This window comes from Mus caroli, unplaced genomic scaffold (genome assembly GCF_978045245.1).
Source record: "Mus caroli unplaced genomic scaffold, Mus_caroli_1 scaffold_1, whole genome shotgun sequence".
NCBI lineage: Eukaryota > Metazoa > Chordata > Mammalia > Rodentia > Muridae > Mus > Mus caroli.
In genome coordinates, this window is record NW_028227256.1 from 41,358,275 (window position 1) to 41,371,240 (window position 12,966).

General features: G+C 39.8%; 1 pseudogene; it reads right to left on the reverse strand.

Annotated features, from left to right (window-relative positions):
• Positions 1-4,099: 4,099 nt before the first annotated feature.
• LOC110295036 (peptidyl-prolyl cis-trans isomerase FKBP9 pseudogene) lies at positions 4,100-6,835 on the reverse strand (annotated as a pseudogene).
• Positions 6,836-12,966: the final 6,131 nt, after the last annotated feature.

The window sequence follows — 12,966 nt, forward strand, 5'->3', positions numbered from 1 at the left end:
CTATGAAGCCACAATTACTTTGATACCTAAAGCACACAAAGACCCAACAAAAAAGAGAACTTAAGACCAATTTTGCTTATGAATATTGATACAAATATACCAAATAAAATTCTCACCAATTGAATCCTAGAACAAATCAAAACCATAATCTACCTTGATCAAGTAGGCTTTATCCCAGGGATACAGGAATGGCTTAATATATGAAATCCATTAATGTAATTCATGATATGAACAAACTCAAAGAACAGAATTACATGATCATTTTATTAGATGCTGAAAAAGTATTTGACCAAATACAACATCCCTTTATTTTAAAAGTATTGGAAAGATCAGGAATTCAAGGCAGACATCTAAGCATAATAAAACAATATACATCAAATCAGCAGCTAATATCAAATTAAGTGAAGAGAGACTTGAAGCAATCCCACTAAAATCAGAGACAAGACAAGGATGACCACTCTCCCCATATCTATTCAATATAGTACTAGATGTCCTAGCTAGAGTAATAAAACAACAAAAGGAGCTCAAGGGAATAAAAATTGGCAAAGAGTAAGTCAAGGTATCACTATTTGCAGATGATATGATAGTATACATTAGCAACCTGCAAAATGATAAATGGGCTGAAAAAAGAAATTAGGGAAACAACACCTTTCATAATAACCACAAATAATGTAAAATGTCTTGGGGTAACTCTAACCAAAGAAATGAAAAATCTGTATGGCAATAACTTCAAGTCTCCAGAGAAAGAAATCGAAGAACTCAGAAAATGAAGAGATCTCACAATAAATTGGTAGAATTATCATAGTTTAATACTAACAATAAATTGGTAGAATTAACAGTAAAAAATGGCCATCCTATCAAAAACAATCTACAGATTCAATGCAATTCCTATTAAAAATCCCAATGCAATTCTTCAAATATATAGAAAGAGCAATTTTCAAATTCATCTGGAAAACCAAAAAAAAAATGCAGAATAGGGAAATAATTCTTTTTTAAAAATATTTTTATTAGGTATTTTCCTCATTTACATTTACAATGCTATCCCAAAAGTCCCCCATACCCTCCCCCCTACTCCCCTACCCACCCACTCCCACTTTTTGGCCCTGGCGTTCCCGTGTACTGGGGCATATAAAGTTTACAAGTCCAATGGGTCTCTCTTTCCAGTGATGACCGACTAGGCCATCTTTTGATACATATGCAGCTAGGGTCAAGAGCTCTGGGGTACTGGTTAGTTCATAATGTTGTTCCACCTATAGGGTTGCAGATCCCTTTAGCTCCTTGGGTACTTTCTCTAGCTCCTCCATTGGGGGCCCTGTGATCCATCCAATAGCTGACTGTGAGCATCCACTTATGTGTTTGCTAGGCCCTGGCATAGTCTCACAAAAGACAGCTATGTCTGGGTCCTTTCAGCAAAATCTTGCTAGTGGGAAATAATTATTAACAAAAAAGAACTTCTGGAGGAAGCAGAATACCTGACCTCAAGCTACACTATAGAGCAATAGTGATAAAAACAGTTTGGTATTGGTACAGAGACAGACAGGTTGATTAATGGAAGAGAATTGCTGACCCAGAAATAAAACCACCCACTTATGGACACGTGATCTTTGACAAAGAAGCCCAAAATATACAATGGAACAAACAAAGCATCTTTAATAAATGGTGCTAGTCTAACTGGCAGTCTGTATGTAGAAAAATGAAATTAGATGCATATTTGTCACCTTGCGCAAAGCCCAAGGCCAAATGAATCAAGGACCTCAATATAAAACCAGATACACTGAATCTAATAGAAGAGAAAGTGGGAAAGAGCCTCAAAATCATTGGCACACATGGGAATTTCCTAAATAGAACTCCAATGGCTCTGGCTGTAAGATCAAGAACTGATAAATGGAACCTCATGAAACTTGAAAGCTTCTAAAAGTCAAAGGACAATCAGCACCTACAGATTGGGAAGAAATCTTTACTAATCCCATATCCAATTGAGGACTAATATCCAACATGTATAAAGAAGCCAAGAGTCTAACACAAAGAAACCAATAACCCAATACAAATTTGGGGTATAAATCTAAACAGGGAATTCCAACAGAGGAATCTCGAATGGCTGAGAAGCACTTAAAGAATTGTTCAATGTCCTTAGTGATCAGGGAAATGTAAATCAAAATAATCCTGAGATTCCACCTTACACCAATCAGAATGGCTAAGATTGAAAACTCAGGTAAGAGCACATGTTCATAAGGACATGAAGAAAGAGGAGCTAACGGGATTGCAAACTGGTACAACCACCCTGGAAATCAATGTGGAGGTTCCTCAGAAAATTGGAAGTAGATTTAATTGAAGACCCAGCTATATCAGTCTTGGGGATATGCCCAAAAGATGCCCTACCATGTCACAGAGGCATGTGTTTCACTATGTTCATAGCAGCCTTATTTTTGAGAGCCAGAAGCTGGAAAAACCCAGATGTCCCACAATGAAAGAATAGATACTGAAAATGTGGTACATTTACACAATGGAATACTGTGCAGGTATAAAGAAGGAGGACATCATGAGTTTTGCAGGCAACTGGATGGAACTAGAAAATATCATCCTGAGTGAGGTAACTCAGACCCAAAAGGACAGGCCTGGTATACAGTCACTAATAAATGGGCATTAGTCAAAAAAAGAGTACAGAATATCATCCACAGAACTCAAGAAGTTTAACAAGTTGAAGGACCCAAGTGAGGATGCCTCAGTCCCACTTGGGAGGAAGAAGAAAGCAGTCACAAGGGACAGAATGAGGGAAGTACCTGGGTGGGAGAGTGGACAAGGAAGGTAAGGAGGGACATGATCAGGTGTTGGGTGGGGGTTGGCGGGCTAGAACTGAAGCCCTGGGGGGTCAGCAGAAAGAAAGGCTGAAGACTGGACTCAGTCGGCCCCTCAATCCATGGGAGAATCAGGGTCTTGGTACAGTTGGGCAGGGAGTCTGCGAAAAGTGACAAACAGACATGAACACAAGGGAGTGTTGTATCTGAATGTAATTTCTCAAAGCGAGCATCAGACTTATAATACAGAAGAAAAACAAGAAAGCTAGGTGAATACATCCGCCAAGGTACATTGAGGTGCATAATGGTTCATTACACAAAATAAAGAAAATGGATACATAAAAAGCTGGCGGGAGCCAGGCAGTGTTTACAATTGAGATAGGAACAGCCCTATCTAAAATCAGCTAATCACAGGATCCAGGTGAAAGGTCTGATGCAATTTTTAAACCCACCACCAGGGGTCCCTTAGTAAATACCTAATTATGCGATTCCTCTGGGCCTAGTGAAAAACATGCACCAGGGGAATTCTGTTCTACTAACCCTTTCATGAATGATATAATACTTCAGTTCATCCTAAAACCACAACCCACCTTCTTTCTACTATTATGTACTGTAGGTAGCCATTTATGTCTGTAATGAGAATTCTAAGTTTACTATTCTGAACTAGCCCTGAATATACTAGCTCCTATCCAGCAAACAGATGCCTGGTTAACACTGGGGCATTTCGTCTGGATGAATAACATTCTTATGAAACTCCAGGCCCAGGATCAGCTCAAAGGCTGCCTGGGACATTGGTGAAGGCCAGACAGTAGAGTTCAACCTGATTTAGGTATTAGTAAAATAATAAAACATTACTGAAAGAAAGCACAGAGATTCATACACTGACTATCACAGGGACAGGTTTGGTGCATTCATGCTATGGGATGCCAAGATTCCAGGAGACTAAGTTTCCATGAAACTCTTTGCCTCGGGACTGCATCCAAGCTTTTAGGCCTGTCACACAGTCTTCTCTGGAGTGGGTGTGGCAGGAAACAGGTAACCTTGGGAGGTAGGAGGTGGAGGAATCATCTAGAATGCACTAGAGACCTGGGAGGTGAGAGACTTTCAGGACTCAAAGGGAGGGAACTTGAATGAAGTGCTCTACAATGGTGGAGGGTGGAATTTGTAGACTCCAGGACATCAATTGGAGGGATGGGGTTGCCATCCCACAGTCAAAAGCTCTGACCCAGAATTGTTCTTGTCTGAAGGAACTGCAGGGACAAAATTGGAGAAGAGCATGAGAGAAAGGAATTCCAGTGAGAGGCTCAATCCAGAAATGAGGCATTGTAGTGGTATTTGAGGTAATTCCTTATCTTACTCAGCACCGAACAGACTGGAAGCTTATAGTGGGAAGTGATGATGATGGAATCCGAAGGGTTGTGAAAGCCAATTATGTGGATGTCAAAGACCAGCACTGCTGAGCCAGGAATTCTCCATCTTTCATTTTTTCCATAGCCCAGGTGAGGAGAGACCACAATCTTTTGCTTCTCTCCAATGCAGACACCAAGTAAACCTTCATCCATCCCAGGAATCACATAACCCTGCCCAATGTATTTGTCAAAGGTGTGGTTCCTTGAATAGCTGGAGTCAAAGAGGGTGGCATCCAGAAGCATAACATTGTTATGATACCTGAGGAAGTCCCCACTCTGACTTCTCTGCTCACAGTTCTCAGGGATGACCTTATTCTCAACAGAAATGGTATCCTTGGGGTTATGGAGGCTCAACAGTGCAACATCAAAGACTAGGGACGTCTGCCCAGGCAAGTCTTTTGCATCTCCCTCCTCCCCATAGCCAGAAAAAGGGAGATGGCACTGATACGCTTCTCCACAACACACATGCCCAGCAGCCCTATGTCCATTCCAGGAATCAGCCATCCAATTCTCACGAATGTGCCAAAGGTTTCCATGTGATTATGGCTGGAATTAAAGTGTACCATCCAAAAGTGTTCTGTTGTAGTGGTACCTCATAAAATCAGATACTTGCATAGTCCAGACGGCAACTGAGGGGGTTGAAATACATCTGAATATGAACCTGGTCTTCAGAATTCCAAATCCACCCAGAGTACATCAAAATGAACACTGAGTTTGGAGGGACCACACCAGAAACTCCTTCACTTCCATAGGCAAGGTTTAGGGGAATCGTCACATAATGCCTCTCCTTTTCTGCACATCCCAACAAGAGCTTTGTCCATTCCTGTGATCAGCTGGATTTTTCCTACAAACCCATTGAAGGTAGAGTCCCTGTCATAGCTGGGATCTGTTTCACATAGTAACTGTGATCCTGAAATAGCAGTCCTTAGTGAACTAAAACTCTCCTTGCAGGGTGACTCCCCCCCATCCCCAGGAGACCAACCTTCACTGAGAATGGATCCAGCTGTACACGAAAGAGGACAGGCAAGGTCTTTCCTGCCTCCTACTCTGCACCATATACTCCCAGAGGTGGCTAGGCCTCCAGACCCATTGTGCAAGAGTACTTCTCCCAAGAGGCCATGTCTACCAGCAGCAAATGGGACCACCCTGGCATTCCCCTCCACTAGGGAATCCAGCCTTTAGAGGACCAAAGACTTCTCCTATTGATGCTAGACAATGCCATCCTCTGCTACATATGCAGCTGGAGCCATGTGTCCCTCCATGTATATTCTTTGGTTGCTGGTATAGTCCCTGAAAGCTCTGGGGGTTCTGGTTGGTTGATATTGTTGTTCTTTTTATGTGATTGCAAACCTCTTCAGCTCCTTCAGTCCTTTCTCAAACTCCTCCATTGGGGATCCTGTGCTCAATCCAATGGTTGGCTGCTAGCATCCACCTCTGTATTTGTTAGGCTCTGGCAGAGCCTCTCTGGAGTCTGCTATAACAGGCTCCTAACAGCAAGCACTTCTTGGCATCCAAAACAGTGTCTGGGTTTGGTCTCTATATATGGGATGGATCCCTAGGTGGCACAGTCTCTGGATGGCCTTTCCTTCAGTCTCTGCTCCACACTTTGTCTCTGTATTTCCTCCCATGAATATTTGTCCCCACTTCTAAGAAGGATCGAATCATCCACACATTAGTCTTCCTTTTTCTTGAGCTTCATGTGGTCTGTGAATTGTATCTTGGATATTCAAAGCTTTTGTGTTGGGGCTGGCCAGCGGCTCACATGTCCGGGTTTGAGCCTGAAAGGCATCTTGGAATCTGAAAGAAAAGAGGGAGCCTAGGAGGGTTGAGAAAGAATGGAACCAAGACAACTAGTCTGCTGAAGGTTCAAATTTTTAATGGTGGACACTCTTTATAAAAGAGGGGGCGGGGGGGGAGGAAAGTCCATTCCTGCCAATTCATCCTTGGAGCCTGGAACCAGCTGCAGGTGATGACATGCAGGATAGGGACGTAGTCTCCGGAATAGCTCCAGGGCCTCTCAGCAGATAGCAGTATCTTGAAGAGTGATCTAGGGAGGAAGGCTCCACCGTAGATAATCTCCTTAGTGGCAGCAAGGTCAAGTTCTGGTTTAGCCTGCTTCAGGCTTATGGGAGGCTACACTTTTGGACTAATATCTACTTATCAGTGAGTGCATACCATATGTGTTCTTTTGTGTTTGGGTTACTTCACTCAGGATGATGTTTTCTGGTTCCATCCATTTATCTAAGAATTTCATGAAGTCATTGTTTTTAATAGCTGAGTAGTACTCCATTGTGTAAATCTACCAAATTTTCTGTATCCATTCCTTTGTTGAGTCTATGGGGGACATATCTAAACATAGCATAATGCAAAATAAATTTAGTCCAACTTCAAAAAGCCCCATAGTCTATCATAGTCTCAAAATAATGTTAAAAGTCCAAAGTTTAAAGTCTCTTCTGAGGTTCTTCTAATCACTTAACTGGAACCCCTTATAAATTCAAAATCAAAAAGCAGATCACATACCTCCAACATCACATGACATACATTACCATTCCAAAATTTCATTGTGAGGAAATACTGGACCAAACCAAGACCAAAATCCAGCTGAACAAACTCCAAACTCAGCATCTCCATGTTTAATGTCCAACTCCTTTCTGCTTTGTTGACTGTAACACAATTCTCTTTGGATGGCTCCATTCCCTGTTAGCAGCTTTCCTCAACAGGTATACCACAGATTTTTTATCTGGAACATCTTGGGGTCTCCAAGGCAACTTCAACATTACAGCTTCTTGTTCCAGTGTCAGAGCACCTCCAAATGGCTTGAGTCATATCTTGAGCTATGCACACTGTACCATTTTAGGCTTTGGGTAACTCCAATACATTGCCCCTGCTGTTCTTGGTGATCATCCGATGGTAATGGCATCTACAATGCACTGGGGACTTCAGCTGCAAGTAGGCTTCACCAATAGCCTCTTATAGGCTCTCTTCATGGTGCCAAACCTCAACTTCTTTGCATGACTTTCCAGTTCTGGATTGTCAACTACAACTGAGGCTGTACCTTCACCAGGCATTTCCTGAACTCCCACAGTGCCAAGTCTCAGCTGCTCTCCATGACTCCATCATGTCTAAAACAACCCAGTACCATCTGGCTGGGCTGATTCTTATACTCTACCAAGTTCAACTGCAGCATATAGTACAACCTTGGCTATCACTGGAACACAGCTTCTTTGTTCTCTCAGAAAGCAGGTCATCAAGAGGCACTGTTTTTATTTCTTAGCTCCAGCTAACCAGCATCAATGGTACTGTTTTTCTCAGCAGTCATTCTATTCTTGACTCCAACACCAGAGACACGTGGTCAAAGCTGCTGAGTTCTGCTGCTTACTGGAGCTGGAAAATGGCCCATTTGTTCATTATCACCAGCTTTCTTTTCCAACTGCCCTTTTTTATTCAGGGACTTGAAGTTCTTGTCAGACAGAATTTTCACTTGCTTGGTTAGTATCACCGAAGGTATTTGATATTATTTGTGACTATTGTGAAGGGTGTTGTTTCCCTAATTTCTTTCTCAGTCTATTTAACCTTTGAGTAGAGGAAGGCTACTGATTTGTTTGAGTTAAGTTTATACCAGGTCCCTTTGATGAAGTTGTTTATCAGGTTTAGAAGTTCTCTGGTGGAATTTTGGGTTCACTTAAGTATACTATTATATCATCTACAAATAGTGATATTTTGACTTCTTCCTTTCCAATTTGTATCCCTTTGACTCCTTTTGTTGTCTAATTGCTCTGACTAGGACTTCCAGTACTATATTAAATAGGTAGGGAGAGAGTGGGTAGCCTTGTCTAGTCCCTGATTTTAGTGGGTTTTCTTCCAGTTTCTCACCATCTAGTTTGTTGTTGGCTACTGGTTTGCTGCTGTGATGAAAGGATGGGCCATCTAGAGACTGCCATATCCAGGGATCCACCCCATAATCAGCTTCCAAACGCTGACACCATTGCATACACTAGCAAGATTTTGCTGAAAGGACCCATATATAGCCGTCTCTTGTGAGACTATGCCGGAGCCTAGCAAACGCAGAAGTGAATGCTCACAGTCAGCTATTGGATGGATCACAGGGCTCCCAATGGAGGAGCTAGAGAAAGTACCCAAGGAGCTAAAGGGATCTGCAACCCTATAGGTGGAACAACATTATGAACTAACCAGTACCCCAGAGCTCTTGACCCTAGCTGCATATGTATCAAAAGATGGCCTAGTAGGCCATCACTGGAAAGAGAGGCCCATTGGACACAAACTTTATATGCCCCAGTACAGGGTAAGGACAGGGCCAAAACAACAACAACAACAACAACAACAACAAAAACGGGAATGGGTGGGTAGGGAAGTGGGGGGGAGGGTATGGGGGACTTTTGGGATAGCATTGGAAATATAATTGAGGAAAGTATGTAATAAAAATATTAAAAATTAAAAAAAAGAAAAGAAAAGTATTGGTCTTAGGTCTTTTTTGAAGGTCTGATAGAATTCTGCACTAAAACAAGCTGGTCCTGTTTTTTGTTTGATTGTTTTTTTTTTTTGGTTGGGAGACTTTTAATGATTGCATCTATGTCTTTAGGAGTTATGGGGCTGGTTTATCTGATCCTCATTTGACTTTGGTACTTAATATCTGTCTAGAAAATCATCCATTTTACCTAGATTTTCCAGTTTTGTTGAGTATAGGCTTTTACTCAACCTACATTCAATGTAGGCTGATGATTTTTTTAATTTCCTGAGTTTATGTTGTTATGTCTGCCTTTTTATTTCTGATTTGTTAATTTGGATACTGTCTCTGTGCTTTCTGGTTAGTCTGGCTAGGTGTTATCTATCTTGTTGATTTTCTCAAAAAACAAAAACAAAACAAAACAAAACAAAAAACAAAACATCTCCTGGTTTTGTTGATTCTTTGTATAGTTCTTTTCATTTCTACTTGGTTGATTTCAGCCCTGCTGTCTACTCCTCTCAGTTGTATTTGCTTCTTTTTATTCTAGAGCTTTCAGGTGTTCTGTCAAGCTGCTAGTGTAAGTTCTCTCCCATTTCTTTTTGGAGGCACTCAGAGCTATGAGTTTTTCGCTTAACACTGCTTTCATTGTGTTCCATAAGTTTGGGTATGTTGTGACTTCATTTTCATTAAATTCTAAAAAGTCTTTAATTTTTTCATTTCTTCCTTGACCAAGTTATCATTGAGTAGAGCATTGTTCCGCTTTCATTTACATATGGGCTTTCTGTTGTTTTTGTTGTTATTGAAGTCCAGTCTTAGTCTGTGATGATCTGATAGGATGCATGGGATTATTTCAATCTTATTTATATGTTGAAGCCTGTTTTGTGACAGATTATATGTTCAATTTTGGAGAATATACCATGTATACTATTAACTAAAATAGAATTTCAGTTCCTCACTCACAGCTAAACATTGGACATAGGTCAGGGACTCTTATGGAAGGGTTGGTCAAAGGTTTGAAGGCCCTGAAAAGGATAGGAACCTGGACCCTTGGGTGTTCTCTAGGACTGAGGCACCAAACAAAGAACATACAGGGCTGGGCTGTGGCCCCCAGCACATATGTAGGGGATGTGCAGCTCAGACTGCATGTGGGTCCCCCAACAACTGGAGCAGGAATGCCCCTAAATCTGTTGCCTTACAGTGGAAACCATTCCTCAATAGGATTGCCTTGTTTGGTCTCACTGGGAGAGGATGTACCTAACCCTGAAGAAACTTGATTTGCCAGGGAGGAGGATACCCAGGATGCTCCAACCTCTCAGGGAAAGGGAGGAGAATGGGGGAGGTATTCTGTGAGGGGGGACTAGGAGGGGGCACTGATTGAGATGTAAAAAAAATGATGACATACCTAGATGTTTAAAGATATTTGATTTAAACATAAAAATAAGCAATTGATTATCTTAAAAAGTGCAGTGAGATGGTTCAGTGCATGAAAGTTGACAAGCCTAGTGACTTGAGCTTGATCCTTAAAGCCCACATGGCAGAAGGAGAAACCTGACTCTCGCACCTTGTCATCTTCTTTTACCATTTATGTGGAAGTATGTGTGCACCTCCTATAAGTAAATGCAATAACACATTAGAGCTAAGCTAAAATTTGGACTCATTTACAAGCTTTTTAACAGCTATTAGTTACAGCTTATAGATTTCTCCAATATCCATTATAGGTCAAGAAACTCTGATTTTAACAATCTTTAACAATAAACCCAAACAAATACACAAACTATTTTTTTTGTTATTTATATTCAGGAAACAACTCTGTTGTAACCACTTAGAAATGAGCATTTCTGCTTTGTTGTTGTTGTTGTTTTATTACCTGCATTTGTCTCTCACAATCACGAACAGCAACTGTGATATTTTGCATTACATACTTATATAGTAAATCTTGTTGAATTCAAAGGAACCACCTGAAAAAATTAAATTGAGATATTCTTCTTAGCCTTGAAATTACAGCTAGCATTTTCATCTTTAGTATGTAGGTTCAAGTAAGTACTTGAGAAGTACCAAGGATTTTAATATTGGGCTCTGAAAAGAGCAGCATGTCCTTGGGTTCATATTGGCACTTGTTGGTTGAGTGTAAAGGTGCCAGATGGTATTTTTCCACTCACTGTCCCAGTGCAGATTTACATCTGGATCTTTTAAACTGAGCCAAACAGGTAGGGGACTGACTGCCAACAGCTTGGATCCTGTAATATGTTGAGACAGGTGCAACTTGCTTTAAAAGTTAAACCAGTTTCAGTCCCTTCAACAGGAGCTTGGTTTTAAGACATCCTATTATGCCTAGCACTATTATCATCACCGATTAAAGAGAGATGGATCCAGTTGAAAAGTTTGGTTATAGTTTTGGGCCTCTCTGAGAAGATGGGCACAGGTATGGATGGCCACAACATTGATATTATGGGTATGTTGTTGCAGTAGCTAATAATTTTAACTTATATTTACTTTCTCCATAGGATTCAAAGTATAGAACTGAAATTCTTAAAAAAACAAAATGCCTATGAATTCTGATAATATGTTTCCAAGTGGCTGTTATGTCATAAAAGTGGTTTTTTTTTTAAACAAGGTAAATCAAATGGTTCAGTAATCACTTCTTGCACAATATAAAACAGGCATTTATATCTCTCTAGTACCGTGGTTTTCAACCTTCCTAATGTTGTAACTCTTTAGTATAGTTCTGCTTATGGCCACCCCAACCATAAAATTATTATTGTTGATATTCCATAACTGTAATTTTGCTACTGTTATGAGTCATGATATAAATATCTGTGTTTCCAAAGTGGTCTTGGGGAACCCCTGTGAAAGGGTCATTCAACATCCCCAAGGAGGTCATGACCCACAGGTTGAGAACCACTGCTCTAAAATATAAAAACAGGCTGAGGATATGATAGTTAGAAGAATTTGGTGATGATCATTTTATGAGAACATAAACAAAACCAGACTGATTCATAGTGTGAAAATATTTGGATATAGAAGAATTGAACAGTGAACTTCTGAGAATAAAGAGCATATGATCCATCCATTCATCTTATTTAAACATGATTAGAATGTTGTGGTCAATGATGAAGTGTAACTAAATCGAAACTTCAAAATCTTTGAAACTCTATATTCTTAATCATTGAAATAATTTCCTTGAATGTAAGAGAAATGATCTTTAGGGTTATCATAAAATATTTAAGGAAAATACCTGTTTGGTTTTAACAGTTTTCAATTTAAATGGTATCATGGTGTAATGTTATGTGAAATGTCTCTTTTATCTTAGACTATATCTCATGGATGTTGCAATAAACAGTCAACATTAATTCAGAGTGCATTTAATATTCAAGAGTAATGAATATGACAATAAATATTCACTTGTGATAAATTTTAAATTAGATTTTTTTCTGATCAGTACTTCAGGGAATAATATGAGTTTAAATTTATTTTAGTGTATGAGTGTTTTGCCTGCATACATGTCTTGTACTACTTATATGCCTGGTATCTGTAGAATCTAGAAAAGGGAATTATATCCCCTGGAATTGGAGTTACAGATGGTTTTGTATTGCCATGAGAGTACTGGGGACCCAACATGGCTCCTCTGGAAGAGAATCAAGTGCTTTTAGTCACTGTGAGCCATCCTTCCATAAAATTCTCAACTTCTGTGTTTAAACCTGAACACTGGAATAATCAAAGAACTAGATTTCTTCTTTTTCACTTGCTGTCCCATCTTTCTACTTTTTGTGTTTTAACAAACTGTGTGTTTGTTATCCTGGTTTTAAAGCTTCCTCATAAAAGAGTGTTCTAGCTCAGAGAAACTATGCTTACTCATTTTCTGAATAGGACAATATGTAATCAGAAAACTGTACTCTTCATTTTGATAATTAGTTCTTAGAAATCTCACAAACATAATGAACTTTGAATGAGGAGAAGACTCTCTCAGGAATATAGATTCATTTATATTAAGAGTTTCTTCACTATTGGACATTTATTTAGCAGATATTGTATGCCAGACTATCATTCCAGATTCTAGAGAAACAGACAATAGACTCTGCATCATTTCCTCTCTAAACTTCATCAAGTCACAGAAGATAGCATCTGTATTAATGAAGAAATGTACATGAGGAAACTAACAGACAAAGTTTGAATTTGGAGAACATTTAAAACATCGATTTCATTGATCTACCTGTCTGTTGCTGTACCAGGACCATGCAGTTTTATTTATTTATTTTTTTAATGTTTTTTTTTATCACAATTGCTCTGTAGTACAACT